Source organism: Panthera tigris, chromosome X (assembly GCF_018350195.1).
Source record: "Panthera tigris isolate Pti1 chromosome X, P.tigris_Pti1_mat1.1, whole genome shotgun sequence".
NCBI classification, from domain to species: domain Eukaryota; kingdom Metazoa; phylum Chordata; class Mammalia; order Carnivora; family Felidae; genus Panthera; species Panthera tigris.
In genome coordinates, this window is record NC_056677.1 from 36,938,439 (window position 1) to 36,948,577 (window position 10,139).

Sequence of the window (10,139 nt, forward strand, 5' to 3'; positions counted from 1 at the left end):
TAGGCAATTAAGATGGACAGAATAATGCTGCATCTTACACTAGGCAATGCCACACTGTAAGTACTAATACCACTGCCACAGAAGTTCCCAAGGAATCCTACAAAAACACATGGAAGGTGATCATTTTGCCCGCCCTGGTATGTTTCTTAGGCAGGTAGGACTGGTTGAGTCTGTGGATTTTGTTTGTTTCTTTTTTTTCCCTGTTGGTTTTTAAAAAAGGCTTTTTGTAGCCTTTGCATCGTTTTGTTAATGATGAAAAACACAGGCAGCGTTCATGGTGCAGCGTGATAAATATCACCCCTGTCTTGTGATGCCTCCTCAAAGACGACCCATATGCACTGAATCTCGTAATAGCGCTATCTTATTGTGAACTGAAGTTTAATTGACAATTACTTGCAACCCTTGGCCATTTATTCCCACTTATTAAATGAAAGGGCAGCATGACAGAGCAGAGAGTGGCCCATTCAGGTGTCACTGAACAGTGTCTTTTGTCTCAATTCTGCCCCTAGAAAAATGGTAGCACCTAGAGAATGTCTCTTAACCTCTTTGGTTTCTTCTTCCGTGGAAAGAAGTGAAGATCCCTTGTAACTAACAGGTTGGGAATGGGAGAGTCAGTGTTAGGAGTTCAGAGTCTGGCAGATTGGGCTTTAAATTTTGATTTGTCACTCATTAGCTCAGAGACCTAGATATGATCTCCTTGAGGGTCAGTTTCCTACTCTCTCCTAAATTGTATTACCCTTATTTTACTGAGGGTTGTTATAAAGGTTAAATAATGTAACCAATCCATTTGTAATTCTATTGGGTCTACCTTCAAAATAATTCCAGAATCTGATGACATCTCTTTACCTCAAAGCCACCATCGCTTCTTGCTTGGATTATTCCAATGACACCCTAAATTCTCTCTATAGCTTCCGTCTTTTTCCGCCCAACAGTCTGTTTTCAGCGCAGCAGCCAGAGCAATCTTTTTAAAATATGTGAATTCATGTCATTCTTCTTTTTTGTAAGTTTATTTTTATTTATTTTGAGAGAGCCCATGCACGTGAGCAGGGGAGGAGTAGAGAGAGAGAAGGAGAGAGAGAATCCCAAGAAGGCTCCATGCTCGGCACAGAGCCCAATGTGGGTCTTGATCCCACCACCATGTGAGATTATGAACTGAGCCAATGTCAAGAGTTGGGTGCTTAACTGACTGAGCCACCCAGACACCCCATGTCATTCTTCTAATTGAAAAATTTCCAGTGGTTTCCAACCTTACTCGGAATGCAAGCTCACATCCTTACCATGACTGATGAGGCTTCCCACTGCTGCCTCTCTTGTGACTGTCTCTCATCACTTCACTGCAGCCACACTGGCCTTCTTTATGTTCCCTAAAATACATCCACAGGTATCCTATGGGGGCACTACCTCACTGCCTTTGGGTATCTTTTCAAATGGGGCATTGTGTTTATAAAGGTGTAATGGATATGCCAGGGATCAAGCCCAGGACCTCAGACATGCAAATCTGCCCATCTTCTTTTAAATGGCATACCTCAGCCTCCATCCCATTGCTCTCTATCACCCACTTTTATTTTTACTTTATAGAGCTTGCCTTCTTTTTCTGTGTCTCACTGACAAGAATGGAAATTTCATGAAAGCAGGGATGTTGTTTTGGTCATTGAGGTGGCCTCATCCCCTAGAATAATACCGGGTACATAGTAGGGGCTCAACCATTATTTGTTGATCTAATTAATAAGTTATATAACTTTTTAGGCACTTCCCAACTCCTCTCTTAGAAACATAATACTTGGCGTCTTTTCGCCATATTATTTAATTAACATGCAGTGCTGGACAGACCCTGGTTTCAGCTCTACACGTAAAGAGCTTGGAAGTCTTCACTCCTGTCCTTATGAAGAGAAAAATCTAGACACACTGTAAATCACCAACTTTTCTTGGACCCGCTAGAGAACTGAGTTTCCTGGGCAAAGCATCACTCAGAAATCTATACAGGCAGGAGCATGCAGATAGTCACAACAGGGTCTTCTCCATAACAAAGACCCACTCTCTGGGGGAAGAGATGTTTCTCCTGGAGCCTCATCTGTCCTGGGGAAGAACATTCCTCCCACAGGAGCCAAGCCCCTCTAGTTCTTCTGAGTCACCTAGCAGGGGAAAAAGCATAGTCAACAAGGGTCAGGACTTCAAGGAAATAGATTGTGAGTGCTGCAGTCAGTAAAGGAGTAGGGAGCTGTGACGAACAGCTATGCCACTGGAGAAATACTTATAAAGGTTAACGATCTGAGACACAAAACCACTAAAACACTGAGATTTAAGCAGAAGATTAGACAACCTAACCTCTCACATACTTATCACCACACCCACAGGGCTCCAGTATAATAAAGGTGGATTACAGTTGAAAGAGGGGCAAGACAGACTTTCTCTGAGAGAGAATACTTTGGGAAGTGTCCTTGTTTTTGTCTTGGGGAAGGACACTAGAGGATTTTGAAGTCTCTGGCACCTAGAGTCCAACTTCTAGCCAGATAAACATTAGTCCTCACACTAAAGACCTCTTTACCTCAATTACTATTACCCAATACAACGACTGGTGTTCAACAACATATTATAAGCCATGCATAAAGACCAGATAAAACACAGTGTGAAGAAATAAAGCAATCTTCAGAGACAGACTCAGATATGACACAGTTGTCAGGATTATTAGACAGGGAATTTAAAGTAACAATGATAAATATGTAAGGACTTTAATGGAAAAAGTAGGTAACATGCCAGAATAGAGGGATTATGTTACATATAGATACGAAAATTGTGGAAAGAATCAAATGGAAATGCTAACAATAACAAGCATTGTAACAGAAATAAAGAATACCTTTGATGGACTCATCAGTAGATCTGACATGGCAGAGGAAAGATTCAATGAGGTTGCAAATAGGTTAACAGAACCTTTTCAAACTGAAATGCAAAGAGACTAAAGAATGGGGAAAAAAACAGAAAAGAGGTATAGGACAATTTTAAGAAGTGTAACATACATGTAATTGGAATACCAGGAGAAGAGACTGGAGTGGAAGAACAATTTGAGGTAATAATGGCTGAAACTTTCCAAAACTAATGGTAGACAGGAAACCACAGATCAAAGAGGCTCAGAAAACATCAGGAGGAAAAAATACCAATTTCTCAAGCAAAGCAAAAACACAAATCCATACTTAGGTACATCATATTCAAACTGCAAAAAAAGAAGGAGAGAATCTTCAAAAAAGCCAGAAAAGTTGGGGCAGGAGGAGTGGAAACCCTTCACCTAACCAGAAACAAGGATAAGAATTACAGTGGCTTTCTCATCAGAAACCATGCAAGCAAGAAGAGAGTACAGTGAAATATTTAAAGTGTTGGAGGTAAAAAAAAAAATCACCTACCTAAACTCTATATCTAAAGAATGTGGAGAAGAAATAAAAACTTTCTCAGACAAACAAAACCTGACAGAATTCATTGCCAGCTAACTTGCCCCGCAAGAAATGTGAAAAGAAGTTCTTCAGGCAGAAGGAAAATGATATAGGTCAGAAGCTTGGATCTACATAAAGAAAGGAAGAGCAAAGGAGAATAAGTAACTGAAAATACAATAAAATCTTTAATTTTTATTCTTAAATAATTGAAGTAGTACTGAGTGATCATAACACATGAATAAATGAATGACATCTGAAGTGAAATGAATGTATGACAGAAAAGTTACAAAAATGTGAGGAAAAGATTGGAAATACTCTAGAGGCTTAAGGTACTTGTGCTATACGTAAAGCTTGTTCTTTAAAAGATCAATGAAATTGATAAAACTGTAGCCAGGCTCTAACCAAGAAAAAAAATAGAGAAGACACAAATCACCAATATCAGAAATGAAAGAAGGACCGTCACCACTATCTGATCTCATGGACATCAGAAGGATAATAAAGAGATACTACGAATAGCTCTATGCCCGCACATTTCTTAACTTGGATGAAATGGATCATTTCCTTGAAAGACACAAACTACCAAAACTCACAGAAGGAGAAGTAAGTAATCTGAATACCCCTATACCTTTTAAAGATATTGAATCAACAAATAATAACCTTTTACAAGAAAGCACCAGGCCCAGATTATTTTACTGGTGAATTGTACCGAGTATGTAGGGAAAAAATGATACCAATCTCTGTGATCTCTCCAGAAGAGAGAAAAGCAAGGAATACTTCCTAATTCATTCTATCAGACCAGTATTGCCCTAATACTAAAACCAGATAAAGACATTACGAGAAATAAAAACTACAGACCGATCATCTTTCATGAGCAGACATGCAAAAATCCTCAACAAAATACCAGTAACTTTAATCCATCAATGTGTAAAAAGAATCATATACCATAGCCAAGTGGGATTTATTCCTGTTATTCAAAGCTCATTCAACATTTGAAAATCAGTTAATGTATCCATCATATTAACAGACTAAAGAGTAAAAATCATACAATTTTACCAACTGATGCAAGAAAAACATCTGACATTAAACAATACCAATTCTCTGCAATCTCTTCCAGAAAATAGAAGTGGAGGGAGCATTTCCTAATGCATTCTGAGGCTACCCTTGCCCTAATACCAAAACCAGATAGAGACACTACAAGAAAGAAAAACAACAGATTGATATCTCTCATGAACAGAAATGCAAAAATGCTCAACAAAATACTAGCAATGTGAATCCATCAGTGTATAAAAAGGATTATGCACCATAGCCAAGTGGGATTTATTCCAGTTATGCAAGGCTGATTCAACATTTGAAAATCAGTTAATGCAATCTATCATATCAACAGACTAAAGAAAAATCACATAATTTTATCAAGTGATGCAGGACAAGAATATAACATGATAAACACTGTCAGCAAACTAGAAATAGAGGGGACCTTTCTCAACTTGATAATGAACGTTTACAAAAAAAAATCTACAGGTAAAATAATATCTGATGGTAAGGAGACTTCTTCCCTAAGATCAGGAACAATGCAAGGATGTCCTTTCTCACCACTCTAATATCATACTGGAAGATCTAGCTAGTGAAATAAGACAAGAGAAAGAAATAAAAAGGTATACAGATTGGAAAAGAATACATAAAACTGTCTTTATTTGCAGATAACATGATTATCTATGTATAACCAAAGAATCTACAAATAACCTCTTAGAAATAAAGTAGAGGTTGTAGGACACAAGGCTAATATATAAAAGCTAATTGCTTTCCTGTATACCAGCATTTTACAAGTGAATTACTAGTTACATCAGCACCCCCCAAAATGAAATACTAAGGTTTTTCAAACAAAATATGCATAAGATCTATATGAGAAAAAAACTACAAAATTCTGATGAAAGAAACCAAAAATCTAAATAATTGGAGCCATACTCTGTGTTCATGGATTGGAAGACTCAATATTGTTAAAAATGTCAGATCTTCCTAATTCAATCTATAGATTGAATGAAATCCCAAGCACATCCCAGTAAGTTATTTTATGGATATCAAAAACTGGTTCTAAAGTTTATGTATGGAAAGGCAAAAGATCTAGAACAATCAAAATAGTACTGAAGAAGAACAAAGTTGGAAGACTCACACTACTTGATTTCAAGACCTATTATAAAACTATAGTTTTCAAGATAGGGTGGTATTGGCCAAAAGATAGACACATACATGAATGGAACAGAACAGAGAGCACAGAACTGGTTCTACACAAAAATGGTCAACTGATCTTTGACAAAGGAACGAAGGCAATTCAATACAGAGAGAATAATCTTTTCAACAAATAGTGCTAGAACAATTGGACATCCACAGGCAAAAAATGAACTTCCACTCAAACCTTACACTTTTCACAAAAATTTACTCAAAACGAATTGGACTATAGACTTAAATTTATAATGAAAATCTATAAAACATCTAGAAGAAAATATAGGAGAGAACCCAGGTGACTGTGGTTTTGGTAATGCCAAAACATGAAATTGGTCAATTTGACTTCATTAAAATAAAAAATCTTCCTCACTCCAAAAGATACTGTTAAGAGGATAAAAAGACAACCCACAGATTGGGAGAAAATATTTGCAAAATTCATGTCTGATAAAGGACTTCTATCCAAAATATACAGAGAACTCTTTAAAAAAATTTTTTTAATGTTTATTTATTTTTGAAGGAGAGAGAGACAGAGTGTGAGTGGGGAGGGGGCAGAAAGAGAGGGAGACACAGAATCTGAAGCAGGCTCCAGGCTCTGAGCTGTCAGCAAAGAGCCTGACACGGGGTGTGGGGCTTGAACCCACAAACCGTGAGGTCATGACCTGAGCTGAAGTTGGACGCTCAACCGACTGAGCCACCCAGGTGCCCCTATAGAGAACTCTTAAAACTTAATAAGAAAGCAAACAACCTAATTTTAAAAAAATGAGTGAAAGATTTAAACAGAGATCTTACCAAAGAAGATATACAGCTGAAAAAAGGAGATGAAAAGACACCTGCTATCATTTGTCATTAGCGCGATACAAATGAAAACAATATGATACTACTACAGAACTATTAGAAAGGTTCAATCCAAACTCTGACAAAACTGGTGGCTAGGATATAGAACAACAGGAACTCTCATTCATTGCTTGTGGGAATACAAAAAGGTCCAGCCATTTTTTTTTTTTTTAAGTAAGCTCTAGGCCCAACATGGGGCTTGAACTCATAATCCTGAGAGCAATAGTCACGTGCTGTACCGACTGAGCCAGTCAGGTGTCCCGGTACAGCCATTTTTGAGGACAGTTTGACAGTGTCTCACAAAGCTAAACAAGAGTCTTAACATATAATCCAGCAATCATGCTCTTCGGTATTTACCCAAATGATTTGAAAATTATGCCCACATAAAAGCCTGTTTGTGAATGTTTATAGCTGCTTTATTTATGCATAATTATCAAAAACTAGAAGAAAACAAGATGACCTTTAATAGGTAAAGGAATAAACTGTGGTACATCACATAATATAATATTTGGCAATAAAAAGGAATGAGCTATCAAACCATGCAAAGACATAGATGGACCTTCAATGCACTTCGCTTAGTTAAAGAAGCCATTTTACAAGGTTACATTCTGTATGATTCCATTTATATGACATTCTGGAAAAGGCAAAACTCTAGAGACAGTAAATAGGTTAGCAGTTGCCAAAGGTTTAGTGCGAGTACAATGGTGGGGTTGGGGGAAGCTTGAATAGGAGAAGCAGAGGGGAATTTTTAGAGCAGTGAAACTATCCTGTATGAGACTATAATGGCAGATAAATGATATTATGCATTTATCAAAACCCATAGAACCACAACCCAAAGAGTGAACCTTGATGTATGCAAATATTAAAAAGTCATTTAGCAGGTCAGCGAATCCCAGGATGGAATGCAGAATATGACAAAAGAATCTAACTGTATTACAAATGTATTAAACAGCATAACCAAAGAGGGTGGGGAGAAATGTACTAAGCTAATGAATAGAGTCTATAAGACTAAAAGATAAAAGGAACTGTATATAAGCACTATAGTTGATAAAATTGTTTCCCATTAGGATATTGGTTAACAATTCTGAAACTACTATACATTTATACTGGGATTAAGCAATTAAGCAAATGGATGGTAGATGGCTGGAGCCAGGTTTCTCGCTGTTGAAGTGAAAAAGTTATAGGGAAGCAAGGAAAAGTAACTTGAATAATCCACGTGGTAATGGATTGGATTTGGAAACATCAGTATGAACTCATGTTTAGCTTAATATAGATACAGATGATGACACATAAAAATATTTATAGATACGTGCACACACAAGTTAGTATACACACATATATTTCCTTGCCCTGTCTGTTGATAAGGCCTAGAAGCAACAATTCCCCAGTGGCAGTCATCACACCCAGAACCCAGGTCTTGGTTTGTAGCACCATTCTCCAATAAAAGGAACCAGAGCTCCTTGAGAAATGGCTGGTTCTAGGACTGGAGTAGGAAATATGCAGATGATCCTAGAGCATCTTTTACTGCGAGAAAATAAGGAAGTGTTCAAGAAGATCCACAATGATGGTGATATGTCAAAGAGACACAGGAACCAAGTGAAAGAGCTCTGTGATGGCTAAAACTGTGATGATTTGAGGAACAAAATAAAATAGTATTGGATTATAAACCAGAGTATAAAATAAATATCCACGAGTCCATACTGACATGAGTCAACAATTCAGTACATAAATGGGGGAAATAGACAAATATCCCATGCAGAATCTATTTCAAATAATTCATGTAGATACTCTGCCCTCTTATAGGCATAATCCTCCAGTCTCTAAGTGTGGGCTGCGCGTAGTGACTGCCTTCCAAAGAGTTCACTGATAGAAGGGGAAAGAGAGGAAATAGGGTAGAGAAACCTGATAAACAGTAGCTCAGCGAGGTGGTCAAGGTCAACATCAACAGTGGTAAGTCATGTTGATAGTTGCTATGACACCCCGAATATGATATGATGACATTGGTGCTTTATCTCTGTGGTCTTCTTCCCCCAAATTTATAATCCCTGTCTACTAATGAGAAAAACATCAGAGAAATCCCAATTGAGGAACTTTCTACAAAATATCTGAGCAGTACTCTTCAAAACTGTCAAGGTCCTCAAAACTAAAGTCTGAGAAAGTGTGGCAGCCAAGAGGAACCTAAGGAGACATGATGATTAAATAGAATGTGGTGTCCCAAATGGGATCTCAGAACAGAAAAGGGACATTAGGTAGAAACTAAGGAAATCTGCAGAAAGTATGGACTTTTATAAATAATAATCTATCAATATAGGTTCATTAAATATGTAACACATTAATGATAGGGAAAACTGGGTGTGGGGTATATGGGAACCTTCTGTATTATTTCGGCAATTTTTCTCTAAGTTCAATACTATTCTAAAATGTTTAAAAGTTTATTTAAAATTACAATGTTGATACAGAACTTTCAATTTTTTTAGGTGAGACCTTTATTTTTGAGCACAAAGCAGTGTGCTCAAGAATCTATTGCTGAGGCATAGAATTGGAAATTCAATACACTGGTATTATTCACTAAAGCCCAGATTTTATCAGCAAAGTCTTCTCATTTTGTTCCTCTGCCTTTATTAGCATTTGCAACACTCTCAATTTAGCATCGTTTGCAATGTCATTACCATACTGGTTATTTCCTCTTCCAGATCATTAAGTTAAAATAGACCAACTCTGATACCACACCCTGTGGCAGTTCTGAGACCTTGTCCTCAAATGGCTGCAAAGCTATGAAGTTAGAAACCAGCTAAATAATAATTATCTGCAAATGGCAATTTCCCAACCTAATTGGTTGAATTTCATTCTGCAGGTGGTGATATTAAAGCAAACACTTTCCTGCTGTCCAAACAGACACGCCGTGGTTCTGAATTCTGATGGAAAGGTAACCAAGTGAGCTTGTTGTGGCGTTATTATTTGTCACTCTCCAGGGCTAATTGTTTATATCTCAGAAAGCTGGCTGTTACCAGATCATATTTCACTGACCCTCCTTCATCAGTTTGTACTATCTTCCTGTGTGTGGACTGTCTTTGTTTAAGGTTTCCCCATAGTAGAAACTAAACCATGTGTCTATTACCCACTACTTTCTTCCTGTGGAGTCACTAGCCGTATGGGCAGATGTACCTCTCAATTCATTTTGCACAAGTGAACATATTCTTGTCACCAGGACCCAGATCAGGAAATGGAACATTATCAGCACCCCAGAAACCCTCTTGTGCCACCATCCAGGCTTCACCCTCCACCACCACTTCCCAACCTCAAAGAGTAATCGCTACCCCAATTTTAAAACCATAGATTCATTTTGACTGTTTTTTTGCATGTTTTAAATGTGTAAATTGAGTCATAAGTTATGCGCTCTTTTGGGCCTGACTTCTTTTGCTCAGCATTTTGTCTGTAATAGTCATCCATTTGTTACGGGTAATTGTAGATAATTCCTTCTCATTGCTCTATCACATTCCATTGAGTAAATATACTTCGGTTTGTTCAACTGCCGATGTGCATTTGGGTAGTTTCTAGTTTTTGGCTTTTAAGAGCAGTACTGCTATTTAACTTTCTAGTTAGTATGCATCTTTGGGTGACTATGTGAATGCATTTTTCCTGGGTGATGTTTAGCTTTAGTAG